Source organism: Juglans microcarpa x Juglans regia, chromosome 3S (genome assembly GCF_004785595.1).
Source record: "Juglans microcarpa x Juglans regia isolate MS1-56 chromosome 3S, Jm3101_v1.0, whole genome shotgun sequence".
Classification (NCBI taxonomy): domain Eukaryota; kingdom Viridiplantae; phylum Streptophyta; class Magnoliopsida; order Fagales; family Juglandaceae; genus Juglans; species Juglans microcarpa x Juglans regia.
The window spans coordinates 10,927,407-10,954,535 of record NC_054599.1 but is presented as its reverse complement, the minus strand read 5'-3'; the positions used below and the strand labels follow the sequence as shown (position 1 = coordinate 10,954,535).

At 39.0% G+C, this 27,129-nt stretch overlaps 1 pseudogene; it reads left to right on the top strand.

Moving 5' to 3' along the window:
* The first annotated feature begins 5,594 nt into the window (after positions 1 to 5,594).
* On the top strand, positions 5,595 to 25,994 carry LOC121258543 (annotated as a pseudogene).
* The last annotated feature ends 1,135 nt before the right edge of the window (positions 25,995 to 27,129 follow it).

The following is a 27,129-nucleotide window of genomic DNA, read 5'->3' as shown; positions in this document are numbered from 1 at the left end:
GCACAACCGTACCACGGGGTTAAATATGGTCTCTGTTCTGATATGATATGATAAGATAAGATGTGATGTTTCAGTTTATGCTATGCCAAAGAGATTTTGGTTATAAATATTTTTAAACTTTCACTCTGATATTTTTGATAACATGTTATGAGTTTGCATTCTGAAAACAAATAATTTGATTCTGCATTCTGAAAGAAGGTATTTTGTTCTACATTTTGAATTTTGTAAATTCTCATATTTACACACTAGTATATGTCCTCTGCTTACTGAGTTATTGATAACTCACCTCCTATCTCCAAATATTTTTCAGATAATTTTGATGGTTTAGCTGGAGAACAAGAGTAGGAAGTTTTAGCAAGGTGTGATGATCGTAGTAGAATAAGTGTCTGAGGATACAAGTGCTTATTTGAGAGTCGTAGTTAGTAAATTGATTTATTTTTAGTTATTTTGATTTGATGAGTTAAAGATATTTTCGAGTCTTTGGGGAGCTTTTAATTTATGTTATTGAGAATTTATTTGTTGTCCATATGAAGGAACATTGGTATTTGAGTTGAGTAAATGAATTAATATTTTATGGAGTTTTCTAATTTTATAGTTATGATATTGAAGTTGATATTAAGTATAAGAGCTAACTCTTTGGACATCCGGAATCGGGGCGTTACACTTTGAGCCCAAGAACCATGAGAATTAACGGTAAAGTTCAAAACTACTCTGCAATCATTCTTGTAGACACAGACAGTACCCATAATTTTCTTGATCCCATGGCAGCTAGAAGAGTGGGATTAACAGTAAATTCTAAAGAACAAATTGAAGTTAGGGTGGCAAATAGGGAAAGGATAAAGAGTGCGGGAGTAATAGAGAGGGTTCAATTTTAGATGCAAGGCAATTAGGTTCTCACTGATTGTTTTTTACTTCCACTAGGTGGTTGTGATGTATTGGTGGGGATGCAATGGTTAAAGACTTTGGGTCTTGTTTTGTTGGACTTTAATGGTCTTACTATGGCTTTTGAGCATAACAAGAAATCTGTCACTATAAGAGGTTTGAATTGCAGTAAGTCTGAATTGGTGGAGGGTGTCCAAATTTGTCAATTGACCACTATTGAGAGGAAGGACATGTTGCTACAAATTGTATACCAAGAACAAGTTGGCAGTGGATAGGAACCTGATTCCAGTATCGAAGTTGTATTGCATAAGTATGCTTGAATTTTGAAGAACCTAATGGGTTGCCACCTATGAGGAGTCACGATCACAAACTCATTCTCAAAAAGGGTACATTGCCTGTTTCTGTTAGGCCATACAGGTATTTTTTGTTCAAAAATCTGAGATTGAAAAGATAGTGAAGGAATTGCTGGCAGCAGGAGTGATCATAAGTAGTCGGTCTCCATTTTCCTCACTTGTACTTTTAGTGAGGAAGGCTAATGGGTCTTGGCGCATGTGCATCGATTACAGGGCACTGAATAGGGAAACAGTGAAAGACAAGTTTTCGATTCCAGTGGTGGAAGAATTGTTGGGTGACTTTTGAGGAGCAACAATGTTTTCCAAGCTAGACCTTAGGTCTGGTTTCCATCATATTCGGGTGAGAGAAGTTGATATTGAGAAGACTGCATTTCGAACACACCAAGACCACTATGAGTTTTTGGTTATGCCTTTTGGCTTAACCAATGCTCCTGCCACTTTTCAATCCTTGATGAATGAGGTATTTCAACTATTTTTAAGGAAATTTGTAATAGCTTTCTTTGATGATATTTTGGTATACAGTAAGAACAAAGAGGAACATGTACAACATTTATCATTGGTGTTGAAAGTTTTAGCAAAACACACATTGTTTGCAAAAGAAGTAAATGTAAGTTTGGTTGTAAAGAGATTGGTTATCTTGGACACTTGGCCTTTGTTGAAGGAGTAAGAGTAGATCCATCCAAGATCAAAGCTATGGTTGACTGGCCCTTGCCAAAATCCAAAAAATCCTTAAGGGGATTCCTTGGATTAACTGGCTATTATCGAAAATTTGTGAAAGGATATGGATTGATTGCTACTCCCCCCATTGAGTTGTTAAAAAAAGATGCATTTTTGTGGGGACCTGAAGCTACATAGACTTTTGAGGCACTTAAGCAAGTTGTTTCTACTCCACCTATTTTAGCCTTGCTTGATTTTTCAAGGCCTTTTTTGATTGAGTGTGATGCCCCAGGTAAGGGGAATTGGGGTTGTATTGATGCAGAATGGAAGACCTTTGGCATGCCTTAGTCAAACATTCAAGGGCAAAGCATTGGATTTATCCACATACGAGAAGGAATTGTTAGCATTGGTATTGGCTGTCAAGAAGTGGAGACCTTATCTGATGGGGGCTACCTCTGTTATTACACTGGCAACCAAGGTTTAAAATTCTTGTTGGAACAAAAGATAGGGAGCCCATCACATCAAAAGTGGATAAGCAAGTTATTTGGGTATGATTTTACTATTGAGTATAAGAAGAGCAGAGAAAATATGGTTGCATATGCTCTTTCAAGAAGGGATGAAATTGTAGAAGAAGGAGCAGTATTATCTACTATTACAGTTTTGGATCCAGTGTGGTTGGAGTAGTTAAAGGCTTCTTATTTGCAAGATGAAGAGGTTTCTAAGATTTGTAGGAAGTTACAACGAGAGTCACTTACAGATCAACCTTTTGCAGTGAAATATCGAATATTGTTCAAGAAAGGAAGATTATTTTTGTCAACTCTATCCCCTTTAAAGCAGCAGGTGTTGCAACTCATACACAGTAGTGCTTTTGGAGGGCACTCAGGATATCAAAAGTCCTTACATAGGGCTAAAGCTGATTTTATTTGGAATGGCTTGAAAAGGGATATTAAGAACTATATAAGAGAATGTGTAGTCTGTAAAAAATGCAAGGTGGAGAATTTACAACCAACTGGCTTGTTACAGCCATTACCAATTCCCACTAAATCATGGAGTGATATCTTCATGGATTTTATTGACGCTCTTTGTATTTCAAAGGGATTTTCTGTTATTTTTGTGGTGGTTGATCGATTTACAAAATATGCTCATTTTTTGCCATTATCTCATTATTATACTGCAGCTTCAGTGGCCAGCTCTTTGTTTCACTTATCTTTAAGTTGCATGGTATGCCAACAACTATTGTAATAGATAGGGATGTCACTTTCATGAGTTGTTTTTGGAAGGAGCTGTTCAAATTGCATGGCATTAAGCTACATTTTAGTTATGCTTATCACCCTCAATCAGATGGGTAAACTGAAATAGTTAATAAGTATGTCCAACAGTACCTTAGATGCTTTTTTTGTGATAGACCTAAGTAGTGGATTCTTTGGATTCCTTGGGTAGAGTGGTGGTATAACACATCACTGCATTCCTCCACAAAGGTTACACCATTTGAGGCCTTGTATGGTGTTCCACCTCCTACATTGTTGGAGTATGTAGTAGGAACAACATGGAATGGAGCAGTGGATTCTGAGTTGAAGTCTAGAGAGGAGACCTTGGTTTTGTTGAGGAAAACCTTTTGGCTGCTCAATCCAATATCAAGCAGCAGTATGATAAACACCATACTCAGAGACAGTTACAAGTTGGTGATTTGGTTTATTTGAAATTGTAAAAGTATAAACAATAGAGCTTGGGTCTTGTTGCTAGTCCTAAGTTGGCAGAAAGGTATTGTGGTCCTTTAAAGTGATGGAGTGCATAGGAGAAGTGGCATATAAACTAGAATTATCATAGAATTTATCTGTGCATCCAATTTTTCATGTGTCTAGGTTGAAGAAGCATGTTGGACCAATGCATAGTATTTCACCTACATTATCCTTACTGGATTCCCATGGTGAATTCAGGACAGAGCCAGAAAGTATACTGCAGAGGAGAATGATTGTTCTTAATAACAAGCCATTCATTGAATTGTTGGTTAAATGGCGTTGGGGTCCTGAGGAAGATTCAACTTAGATTCTTGTTGATTAACTAAGAATGCATTACCCTGACCTTGTGGGTAAAGTCTTTTAAAGGGGGTAGAATTGTTATGACCTGTATAATGGTTGTGGTTGTTGCAATGACTTGAGGCAATGTAGTAGTGAAAGGGTGAATTATAAGGGGTGGGAAGGAACCGAAGATTAGTAAGTAGTGAAGGGCACGTGATGGGCACATGATTCATTAATGTAGTAGATTACGAGTATAGCCTTACTTAGTATAGATTATAAGAATACCCTTTCATTTGCTATTAGAATAACGACTGCTAAATTGTATAAATACAAAAGTTTTCTTGGTAAAGGTTGTGGAAGAAAAATCAATAAAGTCTTTCTTTTGAAGGACTTTGATCTCTCGAAGATAAGAAGCTGCGCATTTACTCGTTCTTTGTTACATTTTACTTGTTCTCTGTTACATAATCGTTAATATATTTTGAAATCTTTTTATAAGTAGTAATCTTTAATAATTAAGACTTTTATTTTGTTTCGCCCATTATTATGAAAGCAAATTTTTTGAAATAATAGTGAATTAAAAAATTATTCATTTTGGAGATGGTGGTGACATTATAAAATTTGCAAATCAAAGTTTTATCATATTAAACATGTGGAGCATAAGTTTTTTACACGGTCTTATATATAAAATATATTCTTTTAAATAATAAAAACTTCAGCGAGAGAATAAATCGTACAATAATATAAAAATAAATAAATCATACAATAATAATTGGTATTTTTGTGAAACAAAGTCAAAATTTTGTCTATCACCCATTCACCCACTTTGTCTATTAAGATTTCTTTTGCTTAGTTTTATTTTGCTTTCTTTAAGGTAGAAAAAGACAGATCTACAGCTTTTCGGCAACTATGTAGACACACGCGGCACAAGCAGATTTATAGGTTGAAAGTGGTGGTTTTGTAAAAATCACCGTGTGTGGTTCTTGCCCATATCTGCTCGTGGTCCTCACACATCATTCATTCCAACAACTCTTCTCGACACACGTGCCATATCGGACTCGCCACTATTAGACCTTTCAGATTTGACCTTTATGGCTGAAAGTGGATAAGTGTATTACCTTCACCAGCCATCACAGATTCTGAAATCTGCTGGAGTTGGTCCAAACTGTAATCCGTCTTTTTTCGCATCTATCTTACTGCTTTTCTTTTCTTTTATTAAAATAAAAAAAGAGTTCGTCTTTCGGACGTTTGTCTATAGAGGTTGAGTCCTCTCTTTTTATGAAAAGTGAGGTTGAGTTTCTATTTAGGCAGAGAGTGTTGTCTCTTTGATACATATTTGTAGAGAGTATCAGTAATAGTGAAGCTAGACCAGTCATAAAAGAAAATAGTGTACTAATGGAGTTCTAAATGCATTATTTTGATTTATGATGTCGTGTTTGATATGGGGACAATCCAAAATATATCCAGTCATAAATGTAAATTTTTCTAATGAATGAATGAGTTTCTTTAAAAAAAAAATTGGTGGATTTATGAAACAAAGCCAAACCTTAGAAAAATTATATTTAGAGTTCTAAACTGCAAAAGGTCGCTGCAATTTTTTTTTAACAGAAAGTTAAAAATTTAAAATTTAAATAAAGAATATTCTTTTAATAATAACACTTAAAAAAAAAATACACGCATTACCCTCCGTAAAACTGTACTCAGCATTTGCAAACCCCAAAACGGCCAAAAGGCCACCAGCGAAGCGCCCATTCGGTACAAATACTACAAAAGCCTCGAACAGGCGTAGCCGAAGCATACAGCGAAGAAACAATTCCCAGAACACTCGAAACAAACAGAAGTAATTTAGCAAAGCCATGGAAGTGGAGGGATCTTGGAAGAAAATGATCGCAACGTGCGGCTGAGATGGTGGAGGCGAGTGTCCCGCTTCCATACAGAGACCAATGCGCCCACCTTTTGATCCCACTCAACAAGTGCAGGCAGTCCGAGTTATACCTACCCTGGAAGTGCGAGTCCGAGCGCCACTCCTACGAGAAGTGCGAGTATGAACTCGTCATGGAGCGGTTGCTCAAGATGCAGAAGATCCATGAAGAAGGGGCCAAGTTGAAGCAGCAGCAGCCGAAGAAGCAGCCGATTCCTCTCATTCCCAAAACTGCCCAGGCTTCTTAGACAAACATATCCCAAATGGGTTAGTGAATTTCAATCCTACAATTCTTTGCTGTCTTCTCCGTGTCTTTTTTTTTTTTCCTTACATTTTCAATTCATAGGTTTGTTCTGTTTTGTTTCATATAGTGGATTTTGCAAATCTAGTGTTTGGTTGTGGAAATTTAGGGTTGTTCATGGTAGTGAGCTATGATAGTGGGGTAAATTTTGTAAAACTTATTTAAGATGAGTTTAGATGTATTTAGATGTTAAAATGAATTTAAATGTATTTATGAGAATTTGAAAAAAGTTATAGATTTCGCGTGTAAAGAGGTGTCAAGTTAGAAAAGATTGTGAGTCCTACACGTAAAGAGGTTTTGAGTTGAGATGAATTTAGTGGATTGAGAGTTGAATGTATGAATGTTAGACTCAATTTAAAATTAGTTTGAACTGAGTTGATCTCAGTGCAGTCCAACAACCAAACTGGGCCTTAGTCTACGTTTGGATATTGAGATGAATTGAATTGTGAATAGTAATATTTTGTAAGTCCCATTAAGATGAGTTTAACTTTTTTAAGTTGAGATGAATTTAACTTTTTAGCTTAAAATGTATGAAGTAAGTTGAGATGAGTTTACTTTTTTATAGAAGTTAAAAAAGTAGTAAGTCTTATTAATGATTAGTTTAAGATGAGTTGAGTTTGGTTCAACAACCAAACATAACCTAAAATTGTTGGGTTCTTTCATTATTTTTTTGTCCTAAACCGATTGATTTATTAAAGATTTTGATGGTTATGACAGCATGTTCTTGATGGTGAGTTCGTGTTTAGTCTAGACCTTGAATGTGCTTTTTTTTTATAATTAAGGTAATATTATTCACAACGAGGAAGCCCAAGCGCGTAGGATGCATGCAATATGAAACATCCAATTAGGAGATCCAAGACAAGGAACATAAATCCTTGAAGAAGCTTGGGGAGTTGAACCTATTGTGCTGTCCTCATCGAAACATAAAGGGAGTTGAGCATAATGACTCTTAATTTCAATACCATCCTCTCTCAATCTTCAAAGGTTCGGATGTTACATATCGTTAGAGACTTCTGGAACTGATCTTGCCTTTGAGAGGAAGATAGAAACAGAAGTAAGAGTTGGTCTGGGCTGGGCCGTGGGCCTTTGCGTTAGGGTTACTCAATAAACTATGAGCTTGATTTAGCATTTGTAGTAGATGGTTATTACTTGTTTAGATGGCCCATTTTCTTGTTAGGGGCACCGTAGTAATTTCTGCTTTAGTCTATTTTGCTTTCGGTTATAAGAGTAATAGAATGTTTTGGGAACTTTTATCGAAGAAGAAATACGAGGCTTATGCCATATTGGAGGTGCTGATTTCCTCAAAAAATCAGAGGGATTTTTCTATTCACAAATTTACATACAATTTTCCATTTGGTCCGTAACAAAATTGGCATTAGAGCTGAAGATTTTGGCAACTGGAGCAATCAACAATGGCAGATGGCACAAGGTATATGGAGCTTGAGAAGTTGGTACTTGGGATGAAACAACACCAAGACTTGCAAGAACATAGGGTCGAAGTCATAAGAAATCGTTGGATGATTTAGCTAAAAAATTGGATCTATTATTAGAAATCTTGAATGGGGTACACAACCACTCACAACACCCTCATAGTAGAAACCATGAAGAAGAATTACAAACTGAGGGTTTGGGAACTTCAGGGGGAATGTAGTTTTGTTCGATTAAGCTTGATTTTCCCAGATTTGATGGGGAAAATCTCATTGGTTGTGTATACAAGGTGAGTTATTTTGCACTACATCCTATGCTAGATCACTAGAAAATCCTGATCTCTTCCTTTTACATGCAGAGAGATGCATTGGTTTGGTTCCAGTATGTTGAGGAGACTGGAAGCTTCCATATATGGGATTCTTTCATCCAAGCTTGCAGATTTGGGTTGGGAGCTCATCATATGATGATCCCATGGAGGCTATCACCAGATTGAGGCAAACCACTGTTGTCTCGGCCTATATGGCTCAATTTGAGGTATTTTCCAATCGTCTTAGAGGGCTTTCTGAAAATTATAAATTCAGTTGTTTCCATAGTGGACTTAAGGATGAGATTAGGCTTCCCATAAGAATGCTTAAGCCTCACAATTTGAATTCAGCTTTCGAGCTAGCTAAAATTCAAGAAAAGTATATTAACAGTTCAAGGAGAGGTAACAGATTTGGGAAATATTACAGTATACCTTCCCAAGGCTCTCACAGTGGGGGAGGGGGCTCACGTTCATGAGTTCTTGCACCCAAGAAAGACTTTACAGCTTCCAAGGGAACCCTTCCCATTCAATGGGTGAGTACTAATGAGAAGAAAGAAAGATGAGAGAAGGGCCTGTTATTTTTGTGAGGAAAAATGGAATCTCACTCATAAGTGCATAAAGGCTAGGCTATTTGTTATGGAAGGAATGAATTTTTCATAAGAGAGTGAAATAATTTAGGAAGAAAATGTGGAACCAGATCAGGAAGAAGGGGAAATAATTGTGCAGAACATTGGTGGAGAGACACCTGAAATATCCCTTCATGCAATTGCTGGTTCATGCAATACTGGTGTTGGGCAGAATGAAGGGACAACCTGTAGTGATTCTTATAGACACTGGAAGTACCCACAACTTCCTTGACCCCACTATTATTTCTAAGGCTCAGTTAGCCATAAATTCAATGGAGCAAATAGAAGTGAGGGTGGCTAATAGGGAGAGAGTTAAAAGTGAAGGTAAGTTGGTGGTAGCAGATTTTCTGGCGTAGGGGCATTCTTTTGCTACTGATTTCTTTTTGTTGCCCCTTGGGGGATGTGACATAGTGTTGGGAATGCATTGGTTGAGGATTTTGGGTCCAATACTATGGGATTTTGCCTCTTTGACTATGACCTTCACCATGGGAAAAAGTTCAGTAACTCTTAAGGGTCTGAACCCCAAGTCTTCTGAATGGATATATGCGGTACATCTATCCCAGTTGACTAAACTAGAAAGCAGGGGATTGCTCCTACAAATTTTAGAGGTGGGTCTTGAAAAAGAAGATACAACTTTACCTTCTAACTTGGAGGGAGTCTTGGACAAGTTCAATGGGTTTTTTCATGAGCCTAAGGGGCTGCCACCTAAGAGAAGTTTTGGCCACCCTATTATCCTCAAGGAGGGGGTTGCACCCATATCTGTGAGGCCCTACAGATACCCCTTTTACTAGAAAACAAAAAGTGAAAAAATAGTGCAAGAGTTGTTGTCTGTTGGAATTATTAGACTCAGCTAGTCATCATTTTCATCTCCTGTGCTACTAGTCAAGAAGGCAGACGATAGTTGGCGTATGTGTGTAGAATATTGCGCACTAAACAAGGAAATAGATAAAGACAAGTTTCTCATTCTAATCATAGATGAGCTACTTGATGAATTACATGGGGCTATTATTTTTTCCAATCTAGACCTAAGGTTGGGTACCATAAAATAAGAGTCAAGAATGAAGATGTGTCCGAGACAACTTTTAGGACCCACCAAGGCCATTATAAATTCCTAGTCATGCATTTTGGGTTGATCAATGCCCCTATCACATTTCAGCGATTAATGAATGAAGTGTTCCAGCCCTAACTAAGAAGGTTTGCATTTTTCTTTTCTTTACGACATTCTAGTTTACTGCAAAACCAAGGAGGAACATGTGATGCATTTGACATTGGTGCTGGAAACCTACACACAGTTTGACATTGATGCTAGAATGACAGTTTTAGATCCTATGTAGCTGTAGAATTTGAAGGCTTCCTATAGGACTGACACAGAACTTTCAGAATTGTGTCAAAAACTACAATAGGGTCAAGTTGCTGACAAGGGATTCTCTTTAGTGAATGAGCTATTATTAAAAAAAGGAAGGATCTATTTGAACTCCCCATTTAAGGCCCAGGTCACGGGAGTCAACAGTAGGTAACGACCTATGATAAGTGAAAGATAAGTTCATCTATTTGAAGTCCCTTGACCTCAAGTGTGAATCTACATCTATGTTTTGAGTATGTAACGATCCAATCCTATACTATTAGAGATAAATTATGGATTATTTTATTTAGCCGAAATAATGAGTTAAAGCCCATAAAAGAGTTTATCGGATAGGACTATCTCGGGGACTATCTATTTGAACTCCCCATTTAAGGCCCATAAAAGATAAGCCGTAGCGGGTAGCATTGCATACGGTGGTGGTCAGCCACATGCAGTGGTTGTCTTCCTAGATCCAGTCCCCAAGATAGTTCCATTGTAAGGTCACGGTAGTGACCGCTACTGCCCAAGCTAGTAGTTATCGACGTCACTGGCCATGCTGGACAACGAGCAACGCACGGGTTATCCTATCCATGGTATAACCCTCTATCCCTCGTTATTTATGTTAAATGTTAGTTGGTTGGTTAGGTTGTAGACTATGTTGTTAGTATTTGTGGAGTTCGCTGTGTAGTGTGGTGATGTGATGTTGCTGTGTATGTAAAGTGTTGGGCATGTCTGTGCGGTGTGCTGTGAAGTATTGTGGATTGTGCTGTAGTAGTGATATGGCGTAATGTGTGTGAAGGGAGTACACATAGAGTGTACTCCATGAGGTGAAGCGATACACCGTGTGGCGTGTCGCGAAGATAAGGATGGTTACGTCGTTGATGGGCATAAAGTGTGATGAGTAGTGTCGGGAACTGTGGAATAGTGTCCCGAAGTAGTTACGATGTGGCTTGTAGTCTGAGGTGACGGGTGTCACCGTGTAGTTAGCTTATGGCTGGGAGTATGTGAAAAGTGACAGAACAAGTGTAAGAGTGCGCAGCGGAAGCATGATGGGGCCATGTCACTTGTGACATGGTTAAGCAAGAAGTTGTGCTTATGATGAGTGAGGAGTTAGCGTAAGAGTAATGTAGCGGGATGACAGGTGACGTGACAAGGTCACAGTGTAGCTTGGGAGTAGTCTTGAGCTATGACGTGATGTAAGGTGTAATTATGAACTGAGTCTTGTCGTGTTAAGTGTTGGGATGAATTGTCAAGAAGGACGGGTAGCATGAAGAGTCATGCTAGCCGGCTTAAAAGAAGGTTGGTATTAGAGTATGGCGCTTGTCCCTACAAGCAGGTGATCAACGTGTTATATGTTAGTCTTAGGTGATAAAAGGGTAAGGTACATGTACAATCTGGTGAGACACATGTACCGGACGGATTCACCATATATAATGGGTAATCTGTCCTAAGCATGGTTACACGGTGCTTAAGCCTCAGAGTTGACTTAAAGCCGTGTGGTATGTATGGATGGGAATGAGGATTTAGTGTAAGCTAAGATACATGAAAATAGTGACTGGTGTATTATCTAGGATTGGGATGCGTGACTTAGTCGGTCTTGAGTTATGTATCGGGATCGGGATGAGGTCAATAAGAAGAGCAAGACGAAGGCCTTAGTGTCTTAATCTTAAGGTGAATCATGTATCTTAGTGGATGAGCACTTCTTGAGGTAAGGCCTTGAGTTTGGAAGATGTAGTGACCGTAAGTGGATCTCAATGGTTTTAACATAGTAAAGGGCATGTAAGAGCAGGGGATAGAAGGAGAGTGTCTCAAGTGAAGTGTAGTTCTTTTTCTAGTTTAAGTTGCTTATGCACTAGATAGAGAATGACGTCAAGGTTATGCGTATACATGTAGGTTGCCATCTAACACGCACATGAATAGACTGCATGATATGAAAGTAACATGGAGTCCTGGTAAGTATTATGTTCATACTCTTCTAGAGTTTTCTAAATGATATGAAAATAAAAATGAAATATTTTTCCTTTACGATGCATTACGAAACGACACGAAAGATGTTTTACGAAAGCATGCTAAGTGTTCAAAGGTATTCGTATATATGGCCCTTCTTGGCAGCCACTTTTTATGCACCCAAAGTATTAAGTGTATGCATGTGAATGGATGACTATACACAGTATTTATTGTATGTATTTTCTAAAAAAGAAATGTTGAGGCTGATGCCTCGTGCTTTAAGCGATGCTTTGAACGACACGAAGAAAGCGTTTTAAACCTCCCTATGAACTGATGCTTTACGAATGCCATGAAAGATGGTGTTTAAGCTCATACTTTTAAATGATGTTCTTCCATGAATGAACTGTTAAATGAAAAGGACTGAAAAGGAAAGGACTGAAAGGCTGAACTGAAAAGGAAATGACTGAACATTTAATGTATGAAACTACGTAACGGCTATATGAATAAATGAAAAGGGTACCAAAGGAATGAGCAGATTGCAATGCCGGGTAAGTAGTACTGGTAGTGCACCTAGTGTTGCGCCCCTGATTGAAAAGGGATTCCCAACCTGTGGTCACAGGCGGAATCCGGGTCCAAAAGGAAGATCGCTAATCCCAACACACGGGACGTAACAGTGTGTACCAACCAAAGAAAGTGATAAGAAAGAATGTATGAATGCATGAACTCTTTAAGAAATGAAGGCACTGACGGGAGATACGTTTTTAAAAAAGAAAGCCATTTTTAATGAAAAACCTCGCCCAGTGATGTTTTTAAAGGAACGTATGTATGCATGTACGTATAGTATGTATGAAATGATGAATGCATGAATGAAAATCTATGTTATTATATTTTAACTGTATGAAGTAATGCTTACGAGTAATCGACACATTTTAGTTTTTATGTATGCCCCTCCCCCACAGGAACTGAATGAGTAGTTCGCGTCAGGACGAACACGACCCAAGGAGAAGAGCACGAAAGTTTAGGCATGAGAGTTTTATTTATATGAGAGGCCCTTTTTATCTTAAGATTAATGTTTTCTGCTATAAACTTCTTTTATTCTCAAAACACATTTTATTTTATAACGTAGAGTCTTGTACTCTGGGTATGGAAGTGAAAAGTTTTAAATCGAACGGTAATTCCTGCCGTCCTTTCTAAACTAATTTTATAAAAAGTCTCACCACAAGGATGGACGTTACACTCTCACACTCCACAACAACAATAGCATCTGATCTAGCTCCCTCAAAAAGCTTACCATGGGCCAAATCCAGAGAAATATCCAGATGGACCTGTCCCAAGAGTGACAACAAATTCAGAGGCATCCCATGGCTCACCGTGAAGTTCTATGGCAGCCTAGATGAGGTCAAGCAACCATCATCTTAAATACTCAGTTCCAGGTCTTCCCCTTCAACGATTTCCCCCACCTCCACCATCGACAGTAGTATTGCCATCGCCGAGCTGCTAGCAGAGTCGCCGTATACCGTCGCCTTTTTCTGTGCCAAACACTACTTAAGACTTGGTCTCAGTATAAGGATTTTGGGCCCCTCCAGAGAACCCAATACAATGGGAACTGATGGAATGACCAAAATGCTCGAAAGCTATTGCGACGTCACTGCCGGCGGCGATGCTTCCGTCGAAGCCACTATGACCATCGGCAACCTCATCTAAGGTTTTGCCCGCGTCAGTGTCGCTGACCCACCCCCCAATGGGCCTATGGGCTGTGGTTTCTTCCTCCAGAAAGAACACACTTGTAGAGTGGGCCCGGGCCCTGACCTTGCTCCTGCACTAATAACTTGGGCCTTCCCTTTGGGCCCACCATCCTAACCCACTTCCTTCAGTTTCTTATTCCCTAACTCTAGCCCACTCCCCAAGCCCAGCCCCAATTATTCTTTTCCCAAAACGCACCGTATAAGCCCATTTACTTTAGAATTCATCTCCTCTAATGAATCCTGCATATCCCGTAATTCCATCAAAATATTTACCTCTACTTACCCAGACCACCTGCCACTTCCGTCTTGTCTCTGATTTTCTCCCAAAATAGGAAGATCACCTGCCCATAGTAGGCCTGACATGTCTAACTTTCACACGTCTCAAGTTTACTGCAAAGCCTCCCTATACGACCGAGACGACGTGAAAGCTACTGTCGAAGAAGACGAAAATACTCTCCCCTTCCCACCTTCGCTACCAACTTCCCTCAATGCCGCCGCAAGTTTTCTCCACCCCATCCCGTCTCTATCCCCAGGTATGATGATGAAGCTTCAACTTCCACCTCCGCTATATACCACTAGAGACAAATAACTACCGTGGGAGTTTGTACCTTGCTGTGCAACAAATGCTCTATTTCCTTCTCTATGAGCAGAGTAATATCCCTTGCTACTATGCTTTTGACAATCCTCCAACGTTCTTGAAGCCCATTGCACAGTGTCCAAATCCAACCTCAAATTTTGCACTCCTATCCAGCCCCTCTCAGTGATAAGCACTCCACTCCCATCTGCTCAAACCTCGAACACCTTGGACTCAATTGCTAAACTTCTCACAGAAGGCATTTTCATTCCAAGAGCACTCCAGAAAACCGATAAAAATATCAAAATTAAAATCTTTTCTCAAATTTTACTTCTCATTCATGCCATATACTTGTTTCACTTCTCATGTAATTTATATTTGGAATGTTCATTTGAGACTAAATTTGTCTGATGTATTTTTGGTTTTATTATTAATATTATCTCTTTAAAAACTACAAAAAAAAAAAAAATGCGTGAAGGCACACTAACATTTTTCGTGTGCTCCAAAATGAAATTATCCAAGCTCCACGCTATCTTAAAAATGATTGTTTTAATGGAAACTTTTTTGAGTGCGAGAAGAAGAGACTTTGCATCTCTCTTTCTCACTCTTTCAAACCCATATTCTTGCATTCCAACTTGTAACAACCGCTGACTTTGGAGGAGGAGGAGAAGGGTGAGCGGTGGTAGCAAGCACAAGGGAGTGGCGGCAAGCGATGGGATCAAGAACCCTAGATTCTAAGGGGCTTTTGGAAACCGAAGTACAAGAGTGTCGAAGTGTTAGTTCGAATTGAAGTGAAGAGTTATATGGAAGGCACATGCGTGGTCCTGGGCCATGGGCTTTTCCGTTTATTTGGGTTCAGTTTATTCGAGTCTGTTAAGTTAATTAGTGGAGTCTGTTATTTCTTTTACATGCTATTTCAGTAGGCTGTGGGCCAAGTATTAGTCTTTATTTGTTGAGTCTTCCTGTAAGTGGTCGTGTATGGCCCAGTAGTAAGTCCTTATAGTGTATTCCTTGGAATGTATGAGGTATCAAAAAGTTTAATCAAAAACCTTATTTCCTCACTTGTGTTTTGGAGGCACTTTCCCTCGAAGAAAGCTATCACATTTCCTACTTCTTTTCCTACTATACTTTTCTTATTTATCAGTTGTGTTACAAGTGGTATCAGCAGACACCAATTCTCCGTTTCTCAAAATATTACAAACATGGTTGATGGAAAAATAATTAATCAATTACAAGAAGGTCTTGATGCTGTAAAACAAACAACTGAAGGGCTGGTACAGAGGTAACAACCAGAAAAGGATAGCTTGAGGCAGTTATACACCAGCTAGCAATCTTGAATGCTATAATGCAGCGGCGAAACATCGATGGAGTCTCTTCTTCCGGTGTCCATAATCATAAGGAGTCGAACCCACAACGACTGCACGACGAGGTCCAAGCTCGCACCATCAGACTTGATTTTCTGGTGTTTCATGGAGAGGATCCTGCAAGTTGGATTTACAAGATGGATAGTTTTTTTTCTTTCCATAATACACTACCACAATACAAACTTAAACTTGTGTCATTTCACATGGAGGGTAAGGCCTTCACTTGGTTCCAAGGAATAGAAGAATTTGGACATATTCCAGATTGGGAGACATTTGTTGAGGCATGATTAGTAAGATTTGACCTTAGTGTGTATGATGACCCCATGGAGGCCTTGACAAGATTGAGACAAAATGGGGTGGTAGAGGACTATAAAGTAAGGTTTGAAACCTTAGCAAACAGATTAAAAGCATTGACAGACCCCTACAAACTCATTTTTTTTGTTAGCGGACTAAGCGATTACATCCGGTTAATTGTGAAAGTGTTCAACCCCCCTGACTTAACCTCAGCCTACAGTTTAGCCAAAATCCAAGAAGGAAAAAACAACATCATCAAGAAAAACCTAACCAGATTTAGCCATAACTACCCAGGCCTAGGTATCCTTAAAACTCCCAACCAGCCACCTTTTTCCCATCCCAAAAACCCACCATATGCCAATAAACCCTTTCAAAACCATCATTTTCCATACAGAAAATCAACCAACAGCAAATGCAAGAGGGGAGGGAAAAGGGACTATGCAATCATTGTGATTCAAAATGGCACTTGGGGCACAAGTGCGAAAGGCCTAAGTTGTACATTTTGGAAGATGTGTTACTGGAAGTTGATTTGGCAATGGCTACTTGTGAGGATGAGTTGTGTAATGATGTCCCAAGTGAGGAAATATAACAGCCCACTAGAAATTCACTGGTAGAATTCCTATTGATTTTAGGAATCTCGTGAAAACTCCATAAGTTTTTACGAATCGACCAATCGTGCAGGTTTTAATCTATCAATATAGTCAGTGTTATCACTCAATATGGTGCTAGAATTATGAGTTTAATTATTTGAGGTAGTTAGAAGTGTCAGAATGTGTTTTGGTCTATACCATTAGACTCAGTTGATTATTTAGGATTTTATGATGCAATAGCCAATTTTCAAAATTTCGGACGAAACGGTTGTTCGAAATTGTGAAATTATTTTTAGGGGCACTTTAGAATTGAATTTAGGTAAACGATTTTTACTATAGGTTAATATGAATATTTAAAACTTTTCAATACTAGGTTATTATGCAATTTTTTGGAGTGAATAGTAATCTCGATAAGCGCATCTAGTGCAGTGTTTTCAAAATCACAGTGTGAAATGTCCAAATTAGGTTAGAGAAGTTTTACTTAGACACTTAGCAAGATCTTAGCCACACATAGTAAATAATATTAGAGACTTGGCACGAAGAGGAACCATTTGTTAGATTTGTGAAGGAAATCAAGGTGTGAGATTATGCCACTTAAGCAAAACTTTATTTTATCTGATCAACCAATTGTATCAGACCAAAGAGAGTTTCAATCCTATCGAAACCCTAAATGGATGGAATCCAATTGAAGCCCCAAACATTTGGTTGAAACCGAAACCCTAAACGGTTTCCCACAACCCCAAAGTTGGCCTCCAAATCCTTTCTAATTTGATTTCTAGTATTGTGTTTAATTACTTGATTAAATCACTTCCATATGCTATTAATTAATCAAATCCTTGTTATGACATAATTTTTCAGCCTTTTAAACCTTGAAAATTTGATTGGGTCAAGAAAAATTAGTTTTGGGCTTGATAGCATCTCAAACCCTAACCAAACCACCTTTAAACTCCAAATTGAAGCCCACTTGGTTGAGGTCCACCAAGGCCCACGAATTTGGCCAGCAAAGCTTCTTGAATAAGTTTCCTCCTCCACATGGTAGAATATCCATTGCCATTGGCTGCACCCATTAGTACCTTGATGTGAAGGAGAAGTTCACTCCATCAACCTTCATCTCTCACAGCTGCTGCAGGCAATCCTTTGCCCTCATTACTCTCCATTTTATGTCACATAGCCAACTCCAATCAAGGGTCTTTCAAGCCCATAACTTCCCCCTCCAGGAGTCTAAAGTCGTGCAAGACACACTTCTTTCCATTGTTCTTAGAGAGAAACCCGAAAGAGCTCTCTCGGACAGATTTTTAGGTCTTTTTGCGTGGCCATTTTCGACTTTTTGTAAGTATTTTCTCTTGATGACTTCTTCATAAACATTATTTGTCTTTGAGTGTAGTTTCCGTGGATATCTTATTAGTATCATTCCATGCTGGTCGGTCAAAAGTATTTTTAACCATAGAAAAGTCATTCTGGGCGTGAAACTGGAGAGTATATTATGTTTTCGAAGTTTTGACCAAGCTAATGGATATATTTTGATCCGAAAATTTTATAAAGTGTTGTCAGCATGTGTTTAGGAATGTTCATTGAGGTTTTGTTGGATGAATAAAGCTTTTGATGATAAATTTACTTAGATTTAGAAACTTGAAAATTGGAAGTGGAAAAACAGTTTTTATTTTGTGAAAGTTTGAATATTTTGTGGTTTAATCTTATTCTAAAAGCTTTGATATTTTTATATGATGATCCTAAGTCTCTTATATACATGTTAGCATGTTATTTTGAAGATATTTAGTATTAGTTTTAAAAATATGATTTTCTATGCAAAAAGATTTCGGTTTGGCCTAAGATTTGATGTTTTTGGGTTAAATCCATGTTATGTTGAATTTTAGCCATGTGATTTTAAGTTTGATGGTTGGATCTTCTTTTGGACACATTTTAAAGCATGAGATGTTTTAGTTTGAAGATCACATGTCTTCAAGCCATGGATCAAGAGATTGATCAAAGTTAGTTGAGAGAAAAATTTTTATTTTTGGACTAAGTTTAAAACCAAAAAAACTCCAAGTGTTGTTTTGTGATTTTGGTGACTTTTGTTTGATGATTTAAATCATGGTTGATCTTAGGATGATGTTATGAATATATTAGAAGTAAGATTTGATTTTTTTTGGAATTCTTGGAGATGTTTTTATTAAGGCCAAAACTTATGACTTAAGGGTTTACTTTTTGTTAAAAAGTTTGGGTCTTTTTACAAAAAGTTTGGTGTTGATGATTAGCTTTTCTTAATAGATATTTTAAGTGTATTTTTAAACTTAGGATAGGAAGATCATTGTTACAAAATTTTGGTTTAATCATGGGTTTTGAAGATAGAAGAAATTGCAACCAAAATCAAGAGAAATGACCTATGAATGTTTCGGCCATTGTGAGTTTTTCATATTTGTGAATGGTTTTAAATTTTTCTGAGTTGATATTTGAGTCTAGGATAAAATTTACATGAAGAATGTAAATTTTTATAATTTTTAGAGTTGAGATGTGAAATCCTTAAGTTATGAGTAAAATGGTCATTTTTCCACATATAGAGGGTAAAATGATAATTGTACTCTAAGTTGTCCATTTTCACTTTTCTAATTGTTAGAAATTAAAGTTCTAACTTTTAGAATACCCTCTTACAGTTTCTCGTGTTTCGCGCTTTATTCTCGTAGAACACGATGATCGAGGTAACTTAGCTCTTAACTTTCTATCAGTTTACTGTGTATGTGATGGGTAAGGGAATTACAGTTTATGTTCGTATGTTGTTATATATGCCTTGTCATCACATGTTTATCCGTTACACAAATTATTCTATCATGAAATACTTATCTGTTACACTATATTTTGTCTCATGTTACTATCTGTTGTAAGTATGTCACATTATGTATGCTATCTGTTACATGTATGATGTATGTCATGTCACGTAATATTCACTGTCATATGTTATGCCATGTTACTAAATATTGTCTGTTACATGTTATGTCATATCACGAAATATTGTCTGTTACATATAAGCCATGTTATGAAATATTTTCTGTTACACTTATGTCACAAAGTATATCATGTTTGTCATCTTACGCTCACATCACGTTATGTACGTCAGGATTTTTTGTATTCATGTCATCCCGTCTCGAATACAGTTTGTGTATCTTGTGTCTGCTACATGTTATGTCATGTTACGAAATATTGTCTGTTATATGTATGCCATGTTATGAAATGTTTTCTATTATATTTTATGCCATGTATGTCGTCTTACGTTCATGTCATGTTACGCTACGTCAGGACTTCTGTCGTTTATGTCACGTTCATGTCACGTTACGTTATGAAATGTCATGTATGCCAGTTAAGTTATTCATGTCAATCATGACCCTGAGCGATGGGATGGGGTAATATCTTAGTGGAACTCCTTTGTTCACGCTGGAGTGTCTAAATAGGTGTGAAATTTTCTGGTTTGACAAAGTACAGTCAACAGGTTGCGAATGGAGCCTAACTAGTTGGTCACTGGAGCACATCAGGCACTAACGCCGATGGAGCCACACATTATGTTACGTGTGTCCACAACAAATGTGGCACAAACAATTCATTGGGCCACAACAATTGTGGAGCATACACTATATGAGACACAGCAATTGTGACACGTAGAATACGTGTGGCCATAACAACTATGGAGGACGTATTGACGCACTCACAACTGGTACAAACACCTGTGTTGTGATGTGGTAATCGACAGGGACACATGGCTCAAGGAGACCTGTGTAGCACCCGTTTGGTCACTTTATTAATTAAGTCCATTGAATAAGATTTCAAGTTCATATATTTCACATTCAAGTCACGTTTCACGTCATGTTATGTTCAAGCTTACGTTCATGTCAAGTTTCAAGTTTATGTCAATCATGGTAACCCCATGAGATAAGAATATGTAATCATGGTAATCCCATGAGATAAGATTACTCAATCATGGTGACCCCATGAGACAAGAATATATTTCAAGTTCATGTTTATGTCATGTTATGTTCATGTTCATGTTATGTTCAAGTCCACGTTCATGTCATGTTCATGTTCACGTTATGTTTCAAGTTCACGTTTATGTTATGTTGTGCTTAGGTTCATGTTATGTTCAAGTTCATGTTCAAATTATGTATGTTCACGTTCATACTATGTTTCAAGTGCATGTTCTATGTTTCAAGTGCATGTTCTGTTTCAAGTTCAAGTTCATGCTATGTTGCTAGTCCATGTTATGTTTTAAGTTGACGTACATGCCATGTCACATCAAGCTAAGTTTCAAATTCAGTTCAAGTTATGTTATTTATGTCATGCTATATGCCAAGTTATGCTATGCTTACTTATGACTTTGATTATGCATTCATGTTTTTACTGTCATGCATGCATCATTAAACTGTGTGGAAGTTTCTTATTAACTTGCTGAGATTTGTAATCAAATCTCACCGTGGTAGTCCCAACTACCATTCCCCCCGAATGGTAAGCGATGTGTCAGGATCAAAGCAGGGAGTAGACACTGGTAGTCTGGAGGAGGTTGACTAGATGCCGTAGTAGCAACATAGAGCTTGCAACCTCCATAGTTAGGTCTTTGGATAGTATTCCGGCATCGTTAGTCGAGTTACGCGAGTTACTCAACGAATTAGCCCAATAGTGGATGTTTTAAGTATGCATGATTTATGTTTTAATTATTTGGGATATTATAAATTTGGTACATTGTATTGCTAAAAAAAAACATTATCCGCTGCAAATAATGCATAATGCTAAATGCATGTTAGGAACATTGCATCTTTTATGTCATGAATAGGGGCAGGTAACCTTGTGTTGCATGTCTCAACACTTCGAATGTCCGTCTGATCCCAAGCAGAATCTGGAGGCGTCACAAGAAACAACCCCACCCATCTGGGGTGAAACCCAAAATAGCCCAAAAATTTCACTCCATGCACTCACTGAGTCTCACAACCCAAGAACCATGCGTGTGAAAGGAAAAATTGGCAACCAATGGGTTACTATCTTGGTGGATACAGGGTCTACTCATAATTTTTTGGACCTAGCAATGGTAAATAAAAATAAACTTCCTTTTGACACCAATGAGAAGGTACAAGTGAGAGTGGGCAATGGTGAATTGCTTCCTAGTGAAGGCAAATGCAATGGTGTCGACGTGTTAATCCAGGGAACTGTTTTCCCAGTGGGTGTCCATGTCCTGGTCTTGGTGGGCTGCGACATGGTGTTGGGAATTAATTGGCTAAGAGACTTAGGGTCAATTTTATGGAACTTTGAAAAGTTGGTGATGCAATTTCAGTACCAAGGAAGGCCGGTATCTATCCACGGGCTGGCGGGGGCTAAAATGATAGAGGAAGGTACTTTTAAGAGGCTCGATGGGCTGGAAAAAAAAGGCATCATATTACAAGTGATGGAAGGGGTTACAACTACCAGCTCAACAACTGTAGAGGAAGTTCCAGCAGTGTTACAACCACTATTACAATAGTTCACCGATGTGTTTTCAAAACGTAATGGACTGGCCCCATCTCAAACTCATGACCATGCCATAAATTTACCACCCGAAACCAAACTCGTTTCCCTAAGGCCATATCATTACCCATACTACCAAAAGGAAGTGATCGAAAAAATAGTGCAGGAACTCCTCTCTACGGGGGTTATACGGCCTAGTCAAAGTCACTACTCATCCCTGGTGCTGCTGGTCTGTAAGGCAGATGGTACATGGAGGCTATGTGTCGACTACTAGGGCCTCAATAAGGCCACTATCAAGGATAAATATCCTATTCTAGTGGTGGAAGAGCTTATGGATGAATTGTATGGAGCTAAAAAATTTTCCAAGATAGATTTGAGGTCAAGCTACCACCAAATTTTGGTCAAACTAGAAGATGTACCCAAGACAACGTTTAGGACGCATGAGGGCCACTATGAATTCTTAATTATACCCTTTGGGCTAACTAACGCACCATCTACTTTCCAAAGCCTCTTGAACGAGGTATTTAGGCCCTACTTGCAGAAATTCATACTTGTTTTCTTTATGACATACTTGTGTACAACAAAACAGTGGAGGATCATGTACGGCACCTCCAAGTGACCCTTGAAATTCTACGGCAACATAAGTTGTGCGCCAAGAGATCCAAATGCCACTTTGGGTGCAAGGAAGTAGGCTATTTGGGCCACCTAATCTTAGCAGAAGGAGTACGGGCAGATCCCGATAAGTTACTAGCCATGAAATATTAGTGACTACCCAAATCCCTTAAGGGCTTGAGGGGCTTCTTGGGTCTAACGGGTTACTACCGGCAGTTTATAAAAGGATATGGGGGGATTGCCTCTCCCTTAACCCAAATTTTGAAAAAAGATGCTTTCAAGTGGAGTGAGGAGGCATGGTTGTTTCACAAGCTCAAGGCCTCGGGCAACGCCATTGGGACTGTTTTGATGCAGCAAGGTAAACCTGTAGCTTTTTTCAGCCAAACATTAAAAGGGAGGGCCCTTATGATGTCCACCTATGAGAAGGAGCTATTTGCCCTTGTCTCATCCGTTCTTAAGTGGTGACATTATCTAATGGGGCAAGCCTTTGTGGTGCGCATTGACTAGTAGAGTCTCAAGCACCTTTTGGACCAAAAGGTGGGCTCCCCATTGCAACAGTGGTGGATTACCAAGCTATTGGGTTATGACTTTGTGGTGGAGTATAAAAAAGGGGTGGAGAATAGAGCGGCTGATGCCCTATCTAGAAAGGATATGGAAGGGAAGGCTAAACTAATGCTGATTTCGTTCCCTAATGTGCAGTGAATTGATGATTTGAAGGCAGCGTGTGAAGGGGATGCACAGGTCCAGAACCTGATGCAATCTCTCTCGAAGGGCAAGCTGGACCATAAGTACACCATGAGAGAGGGTTTCTTGCTGTACAAGAATAGGATGTATATCCCCAAGCATGAGGAATTCAAAAACAAGCCGCTAGAATTGTCACACAGTAGTCCGTGGGGAGGTCATTCAGGTTATGATAAGACCATCCATCGAATGCGGAGGGATTTCTATTGGGAAGGCCTTAAGAAGGATGTTAAGGCGTTTATTCGAAACTGTGACGTGTGCCAACGAGTTAAGGTGGACAACACCCTACCTAGTGGGCTACTATAGCCACTACCTGTGCCGACTCAATCATGGTCTCATATAACCATGGCCTTTGTGGAAGGATTGCCTAACTCCCAAGGGTTCAACGCGCTGTGGGTCGTGGTCGATAGGCTGACTAAATACAGCCACTTTATCCTTATTAAACACCCTTTCACAGCTAGGGACATTGCTCATCTATTTTTTAAACATATCTTCAAGCTACATGGACTGCCACAGTCCATTGTTTCTGACCGGGAGCACGTTTATGAGTCAGTTTTGGCAAGAGATTTTCTCCTTGCATGGGGATCAACTCTCCCTAAGCACAGCATACCACCCCTAGACAGATGGCTAATCGGAAGCTATGAACAAAACTATTGAGAACTACCTAAGGTGTTTCAGTGGCGATCGACCTAAGGATTGGGCTAAGTGGATACCCTTAGCCGAGTGGTGGTACAATTCCACCCAGCACTCTTCTACACGGATCACTCCTTATGAGGCTCTGTATGGCCAACTACCTCCTAGGCTGCTAAACTATGTACCACGTACAGCAAGGGGTGAAGCAGTGGATGACACACTGAGGACAAGGGACTAGATTTCACAACTTCTCAAACACAATTTATAGATTGCACAGGATAGGATGAAAAATACTCTGACCTTAAAAGAAAAGAGCAACAGTTCAATGTCGGAGAGGAAGTATACCTGAGGCTCCAACCCTATAGGCAGAGCACGGTTACGCAGCACCAGAATCTCCAGCTCTCCCTTCAGTTTTTTAACCCATTTCGAGTGCTGCAGAGGATAGGACAAGTGGCCTACAAGCTAGATCTTCCCAGCTCCTCCCGGATTCACAGCACGTTTCATGTTTCACAGCTAAAATGGAAGCTTTCATCCCAAGTGACAGCCTTTCCGTCGTTGCCTCCTGTGGATGAGAATGGTGTGATTCAACCCAAACCATCCAAGATACTGAGCTATTGCATGGTTAAAGCCAACAACCAAGCTAAGGCGGAGCTACTCGTTCGCTGGCAGGGCCAAGAGGCCGCAAACGCTACATGGGAAGGGTACACGAAACTGAAAACGAATTTCCCCCACCTTGCGGGCAAGGTGTTTTAACGGTGAGGCTAGGGCTGGGCTTCGACTCTGACGGAGTCGGAGTGCTCGTTTCCGACCTCCGACTCCGACAAGAGTCGGAGCCAAATTGGAGCTCCGACTCCGACTCCGAATTGGAGTCGGAGTCCAACTCCGATCGGAGGTCGGAGCTCCGACCTCCTATAGGAGCTCCGCATAAGATCGGAGCTCGACGTGCGCTCGACGTGGCGCTCGAGCGGAACTCTTTCAGAGAGGTTCGCTCGACTTCCGCTCGACATGTCGATCGAGCCAATGTTCAATACAACGTGTGCTCGACTTGCGCTCGACACCTCGCTCGAGCGCAAGTGTACAGTAAAAAAAATTTCAGAGTCGGAATCGGAGCTTCTTGGAGCTCCGACTCCGACTTCGACTCCAAATAGATATTTGGAGCTACTCCGAATTCCGACTCCAAATTCCGATGACTCCGACGAAGTCGGAGTCAGAGTTGGAGTGGAAGTCAGATGGAGTCGAAATTTTTGAAATTTTGCACACCCCTAGGTGAGGCTATGTAACAACCACCGACCATGGAGGAGGAGGAGAAAGGTGAGCGGTGGCAACAAGCACAAGGGAGCGGCGGCAAGCGATGGGGTCAAGAACCCTAGATTCTAAGGGGCTTCTGGAAACTGAAGTACAAGAGTGTCGAAGTGTTAGTTCGAAGTGAAGTGCAGAGTTATCTGGAAGGCACACGCGTGGTCCTGGGCCATGGGCTTCTCCCATGGGCTTTTCCGTTTATTTGGGTTCAGTTTATTCGGGTCTGTTAAGCTAATTAGTGGTGTCTGTTATTTCTTTTACATGCTATTTCAGTAGGCCGTGGGCCAAGTATTAGTCCTTATTTGTTGAGTCTTCCTGTAAGTGGCCGTGTATGGCCTAGTAGTAAGTCCTTATAGTGTATACCCTGGAATGTATGAGGTATCAAAAAGTTTAATCAAAAATCCTATTTCCTCACCTGTGTTCTAGAAACGCTTTCCCTTGAAGAAAGCTATCACCTTTCCTACTTTTTTTCCTACTATTCTTTCCTTATTTATCAGTTGTGTTACACAATTTTGCTACTTGTCTCGGTAAAGAGCAAAGTACAAGAAAACAGGGGAGCTGTTTCTTGACTAATTTATTTCCTTGCATCTAAATACTGTGAACCATTCTTCTGGCTGTCTATTATTTTTGGGTTTTTCCCCCAAGATATTTTTTTCTCCTGCATATAACCCTGAATCTAATATCTGGCAGGCGCCTTGAAACTATTTAGAGGTGCAGGGTTTAATCTTTTTCATTGATATTGATTTGAAGCTATCTAAAACTGGTTGTACGGAAACAATTACGACGACTCATTTTGTTGCTATTCTATTTATGTTTGCAACCTTTTTCAACATATGTAATAAAATTCATCAATGATATTTATGATATATTTTTGGTTTTTGCTCTCCATTTCTTCGATGGCTTAGAAAGGGGGGTATGTTACATTTAAGCTTGCACCCGCATGGTCTTGGTATGGCTTTGTTTCTTTTTGCAGATGAGATGAGATGACTAGACATTAAAGTTAAAAGTTGAATAAAATATTGTTAGGATATATTTTTTTAATATTAATTTTTATTTGATTTAAAAAAGTTGAATTGTTTATTTTATTTTGTGTAAAAATTCAGAAAAGTTGTAATGATTAGATGAGATGAGAGGAATTGTGAAAACAAATGAGAATAATGGTTTCTCCTATTCAGGTTAGGAAGGATGTGTTTGTTGTAACATTTAGCTTACTAATTTGAGAAAATGTAAGAGGGGCTTCCCATTAGAGGCTTAGCTCAGGGTTAGTGATTTATCCATTTGCAGTCATTAAAAGAAGTGGGGAGATTTTGTTCTCACCTTCTCCTCCTCAAAGGCAGTCCTAAAATGTGTCCATTACCTCAAAAACTAATGCAAAGGCATTAGTGTACCCTATGTTAATTCTAATTCAATAAAATTGCTCCTTAGCATTTTAACATTTATTTGGTGGATGCCGCAAATATGGCACCAAGACACCCGAGTCAAACTTGTTGAACCTACACTTTTTTGGTGTTTATTGGGATTTTTACCCCTTTCATGTATGAGAAAAGATATTTGTAATTGTGAATTATGCAATTGTCGTGTAATCACTTTGAAAAATATAAATAAAACATGAGACTCGCATGAAAAAAATTAATTTTTTAATAGTGCACTCCACTATTTTTCAAAGCGATTGCACAGTGTTACGCGCTTTACGATTATATGTAGAATTACTCTTGATGTATTTCTTCTCTTATATTGACCATTAAAGGAAAAAATAAAAAAAACATAAACTACCAAAACTGTCTACCATCTTATAATCAACCTACAATTTATCATTTTTGTCTGTGCATTTTCATTCTAATTGGTGTTCCAGATTTTGTATGCTGAGGTTTCTTCATCCACGAATTAGAGGTTTGAGACATTCCAATGGTCTATGGGTTGAGTTTGAGAATTGCCTAGCCTAAACAATTGCTAAAGAATAAGATTTTCATATCGACCGATCAAGGACCATAGAGTTGGTAAGAACTGGCGTGTAAGTCAATTG